General features: G+C 41.4%; 2 protein-coding genes across 3 annotated transcripts in view; one reads left to right on the top strand and one right to left on the bottom strand.

Annotated features, from left to right (window-relative positions):
- Positions 1-16,087, bottom strand: part of Insyn2a (inhibitory synaptic factor 2A) — a 57,551-nt gene extending 41,464 nt beyond the window's left edge. For both annotated transcript variants that reach the window (XM_010620813.3, XM_010620821.3), the window contains exon 1: positions 15,990-16,087. The gene's annotated coding sequence lies outside the window, so the exon portion shown is untranslated. The remainder of the gene's footprint in view (positions 1-15,989) is intronic.
- The window catches only part of Dock1 (dedicator of cytokinesis 1), a 523,445-nt gene that overhangs the window by 252,742 nt on the left and 254,607 nt on the right, over positions 1-16,096 (top strand). The window lies entirely within an intron of this gene.

The following is a 16,096-nucleotide window of genomic DNA, read 5'->3' as shown; positions in this document are numbered from 1 at the left end:
AAAGTAGAAGTAATTGAGTTGTCCCGATTTCACTGATAGGGAAGACACCAAGGGACTCTGCAGTTGATTTATTTTGGCCTCAAATGAGGTTATGCTTCTTTTGATGGCTGAATGGAATTTTCCTGGACATTAGGATTTAGTAAGGTGGACATATATTTGCATGGTGCTCACTTACAGGCTACCGGGAGGATCAGGCTTATAGTAATTACCATTAAGGAAGTGATTTACCCAGGAAGCCGATGGTACAGAAGACTGTCCAGGAGATGAGGGGAACCTTCTCATGCACTGGTTCATCATTCCTTCATGCATCCATTCAGCAAACGAAAGTATGTATGTTACAGTGTTGAATTAACATTCTCCAGGTATGTGGTGTAATTCTGTGTCCTAACTGGATGCCAGTATTCCTGTGTACTTCACTTTCTCATCTGACCGTTACAATACCCTCACAGAGGAAAGATTATTGTTATCCCCATATTGTAGGCTGAGATACTGAGGCACAAGGTTTTCTTTTGTAACTTGATTGGAGTCACAGGGCTAATGTGCTACATACACAGTAATGAACACGAAGCCCATGCAAGAACATCTGCCACCTGAAATGATCCATGCTTAACTTTTAAGAAGCATCACAGTGCCGACACTTATCCAAGTCATTTTCTCGCCTGTTCCTGTGATATTTCTGGGCCTGACTCATTCAAGGACTTCCAGGTGGTCCCTGAACATATCTGGACCTGGAGCACAGACAAAGAGGGTTACCTTGAGATTTGGAGTGAGCATGAAACCCAAGTGGCATCTGTGACTATAGGTTATTTTGTCTCAGTCACCCCTATTTCTATGGGTTCTGGTCATCGTGGTTAGTCTCATGGTTCTAAAGCAGCAGAATTTCATGAAGTTTTATTTGTTCCATAAAAAAAACATGGTTTAGAATTCCCTGGACAATGCAGTCTCGAGGTGAAAGTGGCTCGTCATGGTTGCGCCTTTCTGGCTCAGGGAGAAGTAGATATTGAGGAGCTGTTTGGAATATAAATGTCTTAATTACTCTCAAATTAAATTTTATAATCAAATGTGAGTTGTAAACATATAAGCCCTGTATTTTTAGATTAGTGATGTAGAGTTGTCTCTCTATGCTGCTTTAAATTAATAGCATATATGAAAATGTTCATCTCAACTTGAAGTAGTAAAAAATGGAAGCAACTGAATGCCTAACAACAGGTAAACATTAAGTGAGTTATGGTGTGCATTCACTCAGTATAGCCATTAAAATTATAATTGTAAAGATTATTTAGTATCATAGAAAAATGCTTATGAACTAATGTTAAGTGAAAGAAAACAATCTTCCAGGTTTTACTGGAAAAATGATGAACAAATGTGGTCACTATTTTGGGATTAAGATAGTGTATCTGGGGAGATATTTGTCCATGGTTTCCAATTTTGGGGGGTGAGGTGGAAGGAGGCACAATATTATCTGCTATCACCAATTTAAAATGCATGAAGCAAAGTTAACCTGCATTTTAAGCCGACTTCTGCAAAGTGTGTGAGGACTGGTATCCAGGTTAGATAAACTTAGAAATGATTAATTTGTGTACAAACAATCACCAGAGGTCATCATTATATATATAGTGCATATGCCATTATAGTTTTACCTGTGTACTTAGCTATGCAGACATGTTTAGATAGACTGAGAGCATGTGTTTAATAGAAGATTTGTTAATATTTAAAAAAACTTACAGGAAGTTCCCATTGGCTTTAATTAGGATTAAAACAGACTTGACCTATAATCTGCATTTCTAGCCTACAGTTTTTGGGATTTCATCGGCTGATGAGAGAGACTCTTCCTTGCATTCTATCCATTCTTAAAATATCTGCACTAATTTCTAGGATCCCAGTCAGGGCTCATGATATGTATGTGATGATGCAATCCACTGCCAGGTGGGACTGGTAGAGAGGTAGGCTCCTCAAAACACTTTTACACCTTCAATGGGCATAGCTCAGAAGCTAGGTCAGCAATGTGATGAGCGTGGAAAGGGACTGTATGTAGTTACTACTTTTTCTTTCTCACTGCTGAGACACCTTGGAGTCAAAATTGCTGGCGAGAATTCAACATTAATTGGGTCAGCACTTTATTCCATATGCTGAGGGAATGCCTGAACATCAGGCTACTCTGAGTGGGGTGGTGGAGAGAATGAAGGTGCACACAGCTTCCCACTGAGGAAAGAGGTAAGACCCTTACTCACCCAGTGAAGTCTTTTGTGTTGTGAAGTAGTTAAGGTAGAGACATGTTTTATAGGCAGCAGTTCACTATTCAAAAATAGAAGTCTTCTTTGTGCAAACCTAACCACGACAGATTCTGGACTGCATATTACATCCATTGTCCAGCTTAATTTCCTTTCATACACTGAAATGATATTTTTCCAGACATTTGTTCTCTTCTTCAGAGGTTACTGATGAAGAAGATTGAAGGGGGCAACTAGAGGCGTTCGGGTTCCTTTTTGGGGGGTGGGGTGTCTGCTCCAGCTGCAGAGCGAGGCCTGCTGGAGCGGACAGGGAATTCATGCCCTGTTTCCTCAGTGTGCAGAATGTGGCGGCAGAGTCTTCATCCTTAACTCATGCGCTTGCAGCCTGAAGTAAGGAATACAGACACTCCTGCAGCTTAAAGGCAGGTGTTTTGAGGCATAAGGAAAACCACGTTAAATTCTGCCCCAGTTACTTTTTATCTGTGATTTTAGGACATACATTTAACCAACAGAAAGCCTAGGGTCAATGATGACAGCCACATAACGTTCACTATTGCCATAGAGGCATACACTGGCCTGTTCCTGAGTGGGAGCAAAGGGAAAGAATCATACAGTTTACACAGGGGTGTAAGAAGCTTTAGAAGAACCAGAAATGGTACTGTTTAATGGGTGAGTCTCCTCTCTTCAATTATATTTCACTGTTTACTTAATTCAGGATTGATGTTCCCCCTTGCTCATCCACTGTTCAAATGAAGTCTAAATTAGCAGAAACAAATTAGCAAAATTTTATAATATTCACCAAGATCAACTGGAACTCCACGTGAGGTATATATCTAATGTACTTGGTCTTATTTTTAAACTGGTTTTGCCAACTAATAATGGCCAACAAGAATTTAGTAAATGTGGTTTCAACACCTCATCTAAAACATCTGTGCAGTTAGGCAATGGACCTGATTTCCCCATTCTGTGTCTTTGCCATCAGCATGAGAGAAAGAATGTGAGATATAGGACAAGTTCTGAGAGTAGCTTGTAAGTGTACATAGTGGGTATCCCACTTGCCCTGTTCCCTGGGTGGTCCCAAGCAATGAAGCAATTATCAGCTGGTCATTCAGGCCTGACAGAGGTCTGAGTGGGTAAGAGTTTGTAGAACACAGAAGAGGTGGCCTCCCGTAGACTCTGGTATTTTCACTTTGCCTTATTTGGGGCTTTGCTTTATATTGATTACGCTGAATTCATATCGTCTCATCGTTTTTTATTTTTATTAACTAATGGCATGTTTTGAAACTAAAGTTAGAACTGTTTTTTCCCTCAGAAATGACTTAAGTGAAAGGAATATGTTTTCCCTGCTGCTTCTTAGTTTAATCTTGGGACACCATATTGCAACACCGGGGCAGGATTTCTGCTTGAAGGTTACTACTTGATACAAAATTATTTAGAGTTGGGCAGTTGAAATCATTTGGGGTGGAAGATATAATCTGCCTTGCTGGCAAGGCCACATGAGTGCCCATCTATTGCCATCAGAAGGAGCCCCTCTCTATTTTCCTTGGTTTGGCCAAGACTTTGCGTAGTTCTGGGTTCACTACAGAGATGGCTAAGCCAAGAAGAAAGAGAGCCGCAAGCGTGTCTTGTAATCAGCTTGTATTTATAAGCTGATAGCTGAACATAGAGAAAATAAGCCCTTGTGCACAATCCAAATCAGGCTGCAGCCAGTTAGTATTTGTGGTCTTCCCAGCCTTCATCTGTTTGATCAGCTATGTCAGCCATGGTCAAATGTAGAAAGACTGACAGTTTGAATTCTCCAGGTTTTCTTTTGATTCGTAAGCTGTAAATGATGTTCGAATGCTTTAATTTGGAGTGGAACTAAAGAATATAAATTAAGACCCACATTATGAAGTAGAGAAACCTTGTTTACCTTTCCCTTTGAGCTGATGGGCAAGGAGGGGACCTCAGAAATACTTCATCACCCTCAAGGGACATGTCACTCTACACAGAATTTAGGCCAGGCAGAATAAACACAGTCAGTCACTTGGGATCTGGAAAATGAGGGAGTGTTCTGAGGGAATGACTGACAGCTATTAATTGCAGGTGTGTACAGGGCAAACTTTTAGTGTTCAAAATCCAAAAATGTCATTGTTGCTGAAGAGGAGAGAGAAAGTGTCTATATGTTATACTTTAGACTTTGACACCCTAACAGCTATGAGGATTTATTCCTTAAAACAAATTGCATCTCTCATCAGTCTTGGTGTTATTTCTGTTCTCCCAGGTCAGGTGGCTAACTTTATCCTTGACCAATAGCTACTGTGAACTTCTGTGTGTTCTTCTGTGCATGGCAATTACCTACACCGAAAACAAAACAAAACAAAAAACTCAGCCGCAGACTTCCTTCACAAGGTTCCAGTCTGTTGTCTTTAAAGGTTTGTTTCATTTTGCATGAAAACCTTGGCAATAGCTCCTGCAGCACAGAGGACTGCATTGTCTTTCCTGGGAGCTGATGAAACACAGCATAATGGCCAAGACCAGAGAATGGGTCCTACTCAACCAGTAGCACCATTACTGTGTTTATCTCAGCTGAACTTGGAGCAAAAGGCACTCAGTGTTAAAGGGAGGGCTGAAGTGGCTTGCAGTGGGGTCAACATTCCCAAGTGAGAACAGTGCACTAGCTTTCATTACTTTATATTCTGAAAATGCTCGAATGGGAACTGATACTAGTTTGCTTGATTTATTCCCTAGTTTAATCCTCTCTATCCAGCCATCACCATGCCCCATTGATTTTGCTTTTCTTGTTCCTTCTGTTTATTTCTTCCTGCCTACACTGTTCCCACCCTGTTCGTTGTCTCTTTTGCCTCTCTTGACCTCTGCCTTCCATCCCACATTCTGCCTGTCTTAAGCACTCCATGCACACGCCTTTCCTCTCTGCAGATACTTAAATGAGCCCAGTTTAGTAGTCCTTCCAAAAAAGCAAGTCTTCTTCTTTTTTTAAGGTCATCTTTACCTTTCCTACATTACTTGTCTTTCTAGATTTCTCATCACTTCTTAAGAATCCTTCTGCTAAAGGCATTGTGGTCATTTCTTTCATGTGTCCCCATTCTGTTGGTTCTAATTTCTAGGACTACCCCATCCTCTGCTCTTATATATATTCTCTCTTTGAAGGTACAGATTTAGTCTTGCCACCTCTGGCTTTTCTAGTTCTCATCTACTACCCTCATGTTCTCAGTGAAGAGCAGCTGCTTGTCTGTGGCGATCTAGGCACTGTACTGGGTGCTGGAAACATGGAGGAGAATGAAGCACTGTCATTAGCAACATGTAGTCCCACTGGAGACACGTGATGACTTCACCTTATGAACTCAGGACCAATATGGAAGTACAAGAAAAGAGGAATTGAGAGTGTTCCCTGGAGGGTGAGAGCTGCTGCACCTTAAACATGAGAACAAGGGCCCAAGGACACTTTGCCTTGTGTGTGCCAGCTCTCTCTCCTAAACACAAGTATGAATGTTGTGTGGACAGGATTTCTCAAGCCGTTCTCTCTCTCCTATGCCCAGTCATCCTTCAATTGTTGACTGATTTAAGAATGTGATTTCTATTATAGTATGCTTACAGCTGAAGCTTTGCCCATGATTATGTCAGGAAAGGTTAGAACGTATACATATTAGTTGGTTTTCAAAGTTTCTTTCCATATTACCTGGATGCTCACATTAAGTGGAACCTGGCTGAACTGTGAAACTCCAGTACAGAAGAAAGGAGAGGGGATAGTTTCACCCCCCCCCCCCAGTAGTAGGGATTAAACCCAGATCCTTCTACTAAGTTAGATTCCCTAGGTTTTTTTGTTTGTTTGTTTTTTGTTTTTTTAAATTGAGGCAGGGTTTTGCTAAGTCACCCAGACTAGGCTTGAATTTGTGAACATCCTTCCTCAGCATCCAAGATTGCTAGGATTATATGAACCATCATGCATGGCTCATGAATTTTAGGTAAACCGTATCCAGAGAATTTTTTTTAGCCTCTGAATCTTGATGAAACTAACTGGAGTTTGGTTATTGTAAATATTTTTTCTGTGCTGATGGAAGAGAAAGACAAAGTACAAACATAAACATTAGTAGGTAGCCCCCCAAATGGTCATGTTTAACATTCAACTATGAAGTACATCAAGGTCTTTGATACTTACTTGTAGGAAATGACTTGCTAGAAATTATCACTAAGTTTATATTATCCAACTTTCTTCTTCAGAACAGAATGTGGTAGTGGCAAAGTTAATTAAGAATCTAACTCAAATATCTCATTAACTTAGTATAACAAAATTTTAGAGCATGGCATATTTCCTAGTCTCAGCCTTCTAACTAACTGTAAAGGAAGAATCACTGAGGGGATAAAAGCATTGTAGTGTCCATAGCACACTAGTGGGTCTGGTTACTTTGGAAGGACACAGAAGTTTGAGTGAAATAATTGCCATTTTCTACACTTTGAATTGGGAACAGTGAATGTAAAATTATGCTCAATAAGTGAAATCAATATTTAGAAATATTTTCTTGCTACTATTGTCCACTAAGATCAATATGGAGGGGAAGGTAAATATTAGGGGGCTGGCTGGGGAAATTAAGAGAGGGAATGGAAGAGGGATACTAAGTCTGAAGAAATGCACAGATGGACAGACAGGCAGGCATGCACACAGACAGGACAGAGTGATGCTCAGTAAAGACAGTGCAGGTGAATCGTAGCACATCCTGTTTTCTGTTCACCTGAGGGAGCCATGGGGACTTCTGGTGGCCTTGAATCACCACTGTCAACCTTTTGGGCTGTTCTTCACAGGAGCTGCAGCAACACTTTCAGAATGAAACTTTGTCCTGGGACGGAACACAGAGCAAGGCTAGGGCAGGTGTCCCAGGCTGTTAGGCGCCCAGCACATGCTCAGCTTAAGTGTAAATTTAATAAAGAGTCAGAGTTTGCATTCCTGTTTGCCTCCATCTTTCAACGTCCCCAGCAGTTTTTTCACAAGGATTATGGAAAATGGAAAGAGAGAACAATGAAATAACACTGTAGTTTTCTGACTAGAAGTTAGCATCTTAGTGAGTAAGCAGGACTGATAATCTGCGAAATGAGTCTCTGTAGACTTCAGAATCTTAAAAAGATTTTTTTAAAGGAAACCATAAATCTTCCCCAAACCTCAAGTGACCTTTCTATGCTTTGGTTTTTGTAAAGCTTTGGAGGAAGATATATGTGTTGAAATATAGGATTCTTGCACATTTTGTTTGTTTTCTTGTGTGTTTAAAGAAAGCAGTGCCTGCTTTGTGAAAGAGGAAAACCAAGAGGGTGGATGATCTCCCACAGGAAGGAGAAAAACATGCATTTTCATTAAGGGCTGTATTCCTAGTCTGGCTCTCTGGAATGAGACACTTGTAGGCTAGGAAACAAATCCATTAAAAAAGAAGAAAGGAAGAAAGAATAGATTGGTTCCCCACCCCAGTTCAAGTAAATAAGAACTTCTGGGGATGGAAACTGCATAGCAGTATGTTTTTTTTTTTTTTTTTTTTTAATCCTCAGATAATTTTTAAAATACATTCTTGAAAAAGAATCATTAGCCTATGTGTTTTGTTTCTTCCGCACACCTTTATACTCATATACTTCTTGCCTTATTCCTAAAGTTCAAGTCAATGTGTGGCACATAAAACTCCCCCAGGATTGTTTATTGAATGAAGGGATAAAAGAAGGAATGAATGAGTGAACCAGGGAGCAGAGCGTGCATTATTTCCCAGAATAAAGGTCAAACACAGCCAGGTGATGGCCCCATCACCACTACTGCACACCAGGCCCAGCAGCATGTGTTTTTCATGGCCTCATTCTGCCTGTCTTGTGTATCAGCAGTCAGAGTAGATTCACATCACACAGGGGGAAAACTGGTGACCAGTCTCAGCCATGGTTTAAACTTCAGGTCTTTCACAATGTAAATTTATTACTGAATGACAGATTCCAGATATACCCCCTGCGGCAGGTCCATAGCAGGGGCAGTGCATATTCTTACTCTTAAGACTTTTTTTAAATGTTTCTGGTCAGGCATGCAAAATATCTAGAATTTGGTCCCTTTCTAGGGATGCCATTGGTGGGGCAGTTCTTTAACCATGAGTGTGGAGGCTGAGATGTATTATTTAGCACATTTTTTTTTTCAGTAAATCACTTATTTTTGGATTTTATAAACTGAGGAGGTTGACCTTCAAAGTCATCTGTTTAGTATTTTCACAATTTAGGGTGTTTATGGACCCAGTGATTCCTGGTTGCAGTTTTTAAGAACCGCAGTTGAGGGACTAACTGGTTGATTTTGAGTTCTAGCCCTTCCAGAGTCCTAAGGAAGTGATAGAGCCTAGGAGAGGAAAAGATGATAATAAGAGTAAACGATGATAGTAAGTAACATATAGTGTTCACTACAGGTTAGGTACCATTCTGCACTTTGTATATTTTTAGACACTGTATTCTCCAAATACTCTTGAAAGGAGAAATTACCAGTTTTAATAAAGCCACGGAAAGTGACGCATGGATAGTTAAGTCATGTGCCCAAATTTCACACAGCCAGTTACTGGCAGAGCTGGGAGTGCAAGTAAGGATGGGTTGGCTGGGAGCCTAGACTCTCTGGTGCTCCTTTCTGAGCTGCACTGAGGACTCAGGAGGTCAGAACCCACAAAACTCTCAATATTTGGTCCTGGTGATGAAGTAGATGTTAACAAGGACAACATACTTCAAATTATGTTATATATGTAGACAACACTGGCTATGTTACTAGAGAGAAACTAGCTGGAGAAATAACCAACAGAAGCTTTCAACTTTGAAAGACACATTGAAAAATCATATGATTGTCCTAGACCAGTGATGGTGAACCTTTCAGAGCCCTCAGTGGTAAACAGCTGGCCGCAGCATGTGGCTGCCACTGTCCTAGACTTTCCCTTTAAAGCTGGGCCCTTTAATGGTCATTTTGGTTAACTCTTTCAGTCAAGTTAGAACTAATGCTTGTATGTAGAATTTAAATCATTACTAGGAATGAACTGATGTCACCAAGCAGTCTCTACCACTCAGCCTTTGATCCTGCCCTTCTTTATAGGGATAACTGCTGAGTAAAACTGGGAGCTATTTTCATGAGTCTAAAGTTCCATCCTTCAGTCTAACCCTGAGTATTTTTGCCACATTAACAAATACAATGGATACAATAAAGAAAGGAGAGATCTACTTAGAGAAGGGTTAATAATATACATGGAGACATACATAAATAGCAAGAACAAAATAAATCAAATGGGGTTGCAAACTATTTCAGTGAAGGCACTGAGCCAACAACTACCATTAAAACAAACACAAAGAATAAATAATTGAAAAAAGCTGTTACCATTGGGCTCTTAAATGGCCCGAGAAATGAAAAGTATGACTGGAAAGTGACAAACTGATTGTTTTCAGCATTTCTTTAATTTCAAACTCTACATTTACATGTGTGGCACACCAAGAACTCTTTGACACTGGACCCTGGCTATGGGATCCAAGTGAGGGGAATCTCAAATTCATGATCATCTGGACATGAAGCATTTGTGCCATATGACTTGAAAAGGAAAAACAAGGCAAGACTCTGTATGCACCAACTTTAGTATTCTTTTAAAAGTGATTAATTGATGGATCTAGCACAGAAATTGATTCAATTGATGTCACAATGTCAAACTGAGGTGTGAGGTCAAGGCTGAGAGAGAGACTTCTGGTGTTTCCAGCTGGCCCAATAAATGCTCCAGGCTTTTTTTTTTTTTCTTTAGCTCTAGCAAAATGTTCTTTAATCTCAAAATCTCAGCATTTGGGGGTGAGAATATTAATCTGTCTGATGCAACACCATGTTACCTTCTCATTTTGCCTTGCTTGTTTCATGTACTCTAATAGTAGCTCACTAAATTCACAATCATTCTTTCTTTAAAAACTTGGCCTTTACAAAACTGAATTTTACCAGAGGAAATTCCAGAGGTGGAATTTAGGGGTAGAAAACCCAACCCTTTGGTATTTCTTTTTTTTTCTTTTCCTTTCTTTGCCCTGCCACCTTTGTGGTCCTGGGGAATGAACCCAGGGAGTGCTAAGCTACATGCCCAGCTCTTTTTATTTTTGAGACAGGGTCTCATTAAATTGCCCAGACTGGCCCCCCCCAAACTCATGATTCTTCTTACTTCAGCCTCCCCAGGTAGCTGGGATTATAGGGATTAATAAAAAGCTCAACTTGAAATGGTGATAACAGTTATTTCCCAATCAGGATTTCCTGAATTTTTAGCAAAGTCACAGACTGAGTTTACTGTTAATAGCCTCATTAAATATTTATAAAGCACATGTTACTAGATAGTACTATGCTTTGTCTTTTAAGGATTTTATTGTGTTGTGAATCTTTTGATGCATTTTTTCCCCCATAGGAAGTAAGTAATGATGAAAAACTTACTTTAAAAATATTTTCAGTTGACAACGAATACTCACATTTCTTAATTAACCATCGTGTTCCCTATACACCTACCCATACTGGCTCCCAGATTTGTTTCTATTAAACTAACCCATCCACTTATTGGCCTTGGTCAGCATTATTATACCTTTCTGTCCCAGTTGCCATGTTACCAGAATTTTCCATCTGGGATGTTTCTATTAAAAATGTCCCCTTGTTCCTGCCTCCAGTGCCACCAGCTACTTCCAGCACTAAGTTACTTCTTATCTGTAGTATATTCTCAACTCTCCTCCAGTTCTTTTTATGTGCTTTATTTATGAATAAGATAATCTTCTGATTGTATATATTTGTGTTCAAAACATTCAGTAAACATAGGCCTCTGTTGTCCTGCTGGCTCCTCCTCAGACTGGCTTCAAACTATCTTCGCTCTGATACGAGCCTCCATGCTCTTTTTTTTGGTACTTGGGATCGAACTCGGGTCCTTGCACTTGCAAGGCAGATGGCAGAACCACTGAGCTAAGTCACTGGCCCTCCAAGCTTTTTGTGAAAGGTCACACCTCACTCTTCCTGTGCAAGTATCTTGCTCTGAGCATGGTACCACTTTACCTAAGCCCTAGAATACCCATGTGCTGGGCCCAGGGGCCCCATCTCCATCTTCACCCTGAAATCAAGGCATGACATCATTTCCTGAAAATTCATGTCCTCACTGTCCAGCCTGTAAATCTTCAAGTGCTTGCCATCTCCTAGCATCCTCCTAGACTGTTTCCTGAGTACCTCTCACTCAGTTTCAAAAGACCTTGCTCATTGCCTTGGCCATTGCTGCCGCTGCTCAGTACATCATTTCCGTGAGTGACAAATCCTGTCCAAACACAGCCATCTGTATATCAATCTACCTTCCTTATGTTCGGCCCATTGTAGGAGCCCAGATTTTATAGTTCCACTACATTTCCAAGTATGCTAAAATCACTTATTGCAAAAATAAGCAGATTTAGTGAAGCACAATGCAGATAATATGAGGCATGTAAGCTCTAACCCTAAGAACATATGGAAGAGATTGTTTTTAAAGGGCAGATGACCAGTACAGGCTACCTTCCTGAAAATGAGTAAGGACCCATATCACCAATGGCAAGATCTAGAATTATCAATATTGTTCGCTTTCATTAAGGATGGAATATACCCCGATGGGCTTCTCAACAGAGCTACTGAGAAGAGTCTGCCTGCCATACCTTGAGTCTGTCTTGCATCCCCTTCCCCTCTGGAGCATATCTAGAGAGAAAATAACTTGTATTTGTAAAGCTGCTTGTATTATTTTCAGCATTCCATACACAGCCTCTTTCTCATGTCTCTTATATGCTATAGTTTACTGCATTTCATTTTATGCCCAAGGCTAGATTATTAAGGATTGAATTGGAATTTTCCATCGTAACTGCAATATAAACTTCACCCAGCATTTTGACATGCTGGTATGATAGTTTTAAAGTTTCTTTACTACAGTATTGGCTGAAATAGTATCACTTATGTGAATGTATACAGTGTAGAGATGAATCTCTGGTCTTTTCTTGCTCAGACTTCCTAACATCAGGATAATATGGTAAAGAGAAGTGTCTCTCGATGGACAACACTTTGACTCATCACTGTGTACTATATAAAAGCAATATTCACAAATAATGACTTTGGAGAGTCATTTCCAAATCCATTTGAAATATGGGTTAGCCAAAAGGTTTATAGAGTAAGTCAGACACATAATTTGTCCTTGTTCCTAATACCTGCTTTTCTGAATTCATTGTCAATTGTCTCACTTAGAGCTGGGAATACATGGTCAGCAGAAACAGGGCTGTTGTTAGTGTTGTGCTTTTTTTGTTTTTTAAGATAGTGATGTGTAATTTGATAGTATTGTTACACATGTCAAAGTCCTTTAACTCACTCATGGTTTGAATAAAGCCTGAAGTAGGTGTGACTGACATTCACAGTGAATATCCTGGCGACTTAAAGCAGAGGGGTTTCTGAAAGAGACTGTTATTAGGACCAGACAAAGTCTCTGGGGCTACAGAGTACCTTAATCCGAGAGGCCAGATTCTCAGTTGCCTGTGAGGATCTGAACATATATATTTTCAGACATCGTCTGAAAAGATTAAAAGATTAAAACTGTACTTCACTATGGCTTACTTCTCGGCACAAGATTTTGTACAAACAACTTGTTTTTATAAATTATGCAAGGGTCCCTGCAAGTGTTCCAAATCTGTATTCTGTCCTTAATATGTAAGATGAAAACATTTTAAACATAAACTGATTAAAATCCTAAAGTTTTACTACATTTGCATCAAGATTAGCATGTGTGGATCAAGGCTTCTCTGAATGTTGGCATTGGAACTTCACATGAATGCATGTGTTGTCATGTAATATCAATTATATTAAATTTTTGCTTTAAAATATTGAAGGCACTCCATAATGTTATGAAATATTAAAATCAAATATGTGAAGAGACTAAAAAGAATCTGCTTCATAAATTATGTCAGCTAATTTTGGGTTGGGGAATGTAGCTCTCTGTGGAATTATGGTGGATAAAGCATGTAGCCTTTGACATTTATGAAAGAGTGATGCTTGTTTTATCTAGGGAGTCCCTGTCACATCCTATCACCTCCCCGCTCCCCAAATGACCGTGTTTGCCTAAGTGTGTACAACTTGTGTGGTTATCCAAATGACCTGTTATCGTGCGTCCTTCATTGCTTATCTGCTTGGCTATCTGATGGGTTGGTCCAGCACCTTAGAATAAAAATCCCTGGTGAGCCCCTCATTGCCCTTCTGAGTGATTGCTTGTCCATAAAGTTGCTGCTTTGGGATGTGGTTGCCATCACTTGTGTCATTATTCTCTGGAAAACAGCCTGGCCCCAACATAAGGAATCTGCCTCTCATATGAGAGAGTTCAGTTGTTTCTCTAAATGAGACAGCCATGGGTTAGAGTGATCAAGGGAATACAAATATCCAGCCACATGAATGAATCTGTCCAGTTGCTCCACTGTGATCAACTGTTCTTTGTGAGAATCATTTTTTATTTTCTGCTTATGTCATTGTGTTAGGGGCCTTTCTTGTAGATGGATGCCTTTCATGTACAAGTATTCTTCTATTCTGTTTATTTATTAATATTTTCTAAAACAAAATTTTTCCCCACAGAGGAAGCAACAAAAGAGAAAAAATTTCCTGTCTTCTCGGGAGCAGAACAATTGTAGCAAAACAAAGAAGCCCCCAAAGAAGTCGTCATAGAGTATGCAGGCTTTTGTAAGCTTGTGGAGTGAATGTGGAACTTTCTAGCTTTAGCCTTGTAAGCCTGTTTCTTAACTGATCACGTTTCTCAATAGGATAATGGGCCTGATTTAGGTAAAAGTTTCAAAGTCTTAATCACGATAGTAAAATAAAAAGTCTGCAGCAACTGTAGTAAAGTTTAAAGGCATGCTTTGCTTTTCAAGGGCAGCCTGTCTTTGGAGGTCTTTCTAGTCACTACAGAAATTAAACTGAATCACCGTATCATTTTAAGGAAATGATAGATTCAATGAAGAAAAACTCTGTAGCTAATGTAATTTATGCAAAATCATGTAATTAGTGATAGCTGTGCTAGATTTTTTTTCCTCCGAATGTGCCTTTGATAAAACCCATCGTGAGGAACAGTGCCATCTAATGTAAGTAGTAAACATGGATAGTAAATTATTAATATCTGGTGAGGCATGCAGATGGCAGGACTTCCATATTTTTCCTTTGAGCTGCTTGTGCATGTTTGCTAATCATTTTTTCAAAAAAAAAAACCTGCAAAGATAAATACGAACTTTGAAAAGTAACATTCAACAGGATATTAATGTATTAAATAAATAGCTAAATGTGACTGCCTCTGCATAGAGAAATGATGGTTACTTTCTGCTCCAGCTGTAGCATAAGCGATTTTAATAAGGTTGTACCATTTTCATATATGCACTATGTCCTACTCATTGGGAATGACCTGAGCCTTGTGATTTGGGTGGCATTTTAAAATCAAGTCCGCAGCACTGTAACCTTGAAACTCCCCTGAATAGGATATGGAAAGGTAACCCCAGATAAGTCCTTGTCCACTGACCTCGACCCTCGGCTAGCCAGAGCTAGCTAGCGATCTGCTGAAATGATCACTTGGTTGCTAGCCAAGGAAGGGCTTGCCCAAAGTTCTTTCCCACTCTTGCCAGTTTCACCTCAGAATTAGGCAGAATTTCAGCACCTAAGCAGACAAGGTCAAAATTAACTGCTTCACTGCTGCTTCTGGCTCAGGGGCCCAAGAGGGCATCCAGCCCCTCAGTCCAGACCCGCATCAGCAGAGGAGAAAGGATCTGAGCCCTGGTTTGGAGAGGAGCAAAATGCACCCATTTTTCTCCCTTATTTACTCCAGGGGCGACTCTCCTCCCCCACTCTGGAATCTCTTTAGCACTGGCTCCATCTCCCTGTGGCATATTTTTGGGTAGTAGAATGCTGAGGTCACAGGGAGAGACTCTGAGCAGTGGAGACGCCAGCCAGAACCCTTAGCATGAACCAGCAAGACGCAGACTCTTGCTCTTGACTTTGGGTTCCAGTCGGTGCCCGGCCCCTAGCTGGCCCAAGTCTCCCTCCTCTGTCCTGCTCTCACTGCCAGCGTGCCCACTTGCTTGGTTTGTAGCGTTGGTTGGTTTCTCACGCCTGTGCGGATCAAACTACTGGATGCCAGGCACCTGGAAGCCGGCGGGCACCAACCTCAGCCCGCAGCCCCGTTAAGGTGCCAACTCGATCTAGCTAGGAGAGGGACATTTCACGTGGGTATCTGCCTTTGCTCCCGCTCAAGCCTCGCCAGAGTAGGGGGCGCCAAGGGTCCTCTGCTCAGACTTATCCCCCCGCCCCCCAAGTTAATCAGCCTTACTTGCCAGTTCGCTTTAGTTTGGAAAATACTTAAAAGCCTGGAAATGTTGCGGGGGAAGCGGCCGCCCCCAGGTCCCACCAGTTCTGCTTGGCTAGGGCTATCGGGCGTTCACGAGGCTGTGGCGTTTGTCTAGAATCCACGTCGCACACACGCAGCCCCGCTTCTCGCTGGCGGTGGCCAAAGTTGCCAGGCGGCCCTCGTCTACCGGGTCGCTCCAGATGCAGTTGCATAACCTCGCCCCCTGCCCGCCGCCCACCTCAGGGTCAGCTTCTGGCTGCACCTGCGGGTCCTGGCCCAGGCGAAACCTGTTTGGGGCGAGTGCGTGCACCTGAGCTGGGGTCTGTCTGTCCCGGCGGTGCTTTGCCCGCGGCCAAGTGCAGCGGACTCCGGGGCGCGGGAGGAGGGAACTCAGGGCTCGGCTTACCTTCCGCTGCTTACAGATAAGTCGAGGTCGGTGCAGCGCCTGGCTCGGGCATGTCTCGCCGCGGACCCCGGCAAGCCTGGCGCGGCACGGAGCACTCGGGGCAGGGC

This window comes from Fukomys damarensis, unplaced genomic scaffold (assembly GCF_012274545.1).
Source record: "Fukomys damarensis isolate Sample0158 unplaced genomic scaffold, DMR_v1.0_HiC HiC_scaffold_8, whole genome shotgun sequence".
NCBI lineage: Eukaryota > Metazoa > Chordata > Mammalia > Rodentia > Bathyergidae > Fukomys > Fukomys damarensis.
The sequence above is the reverse complement of the archived record's forward strand: the minus strand, read 5'-3'. Positions and strand labels throughout refer to the sequence as shown.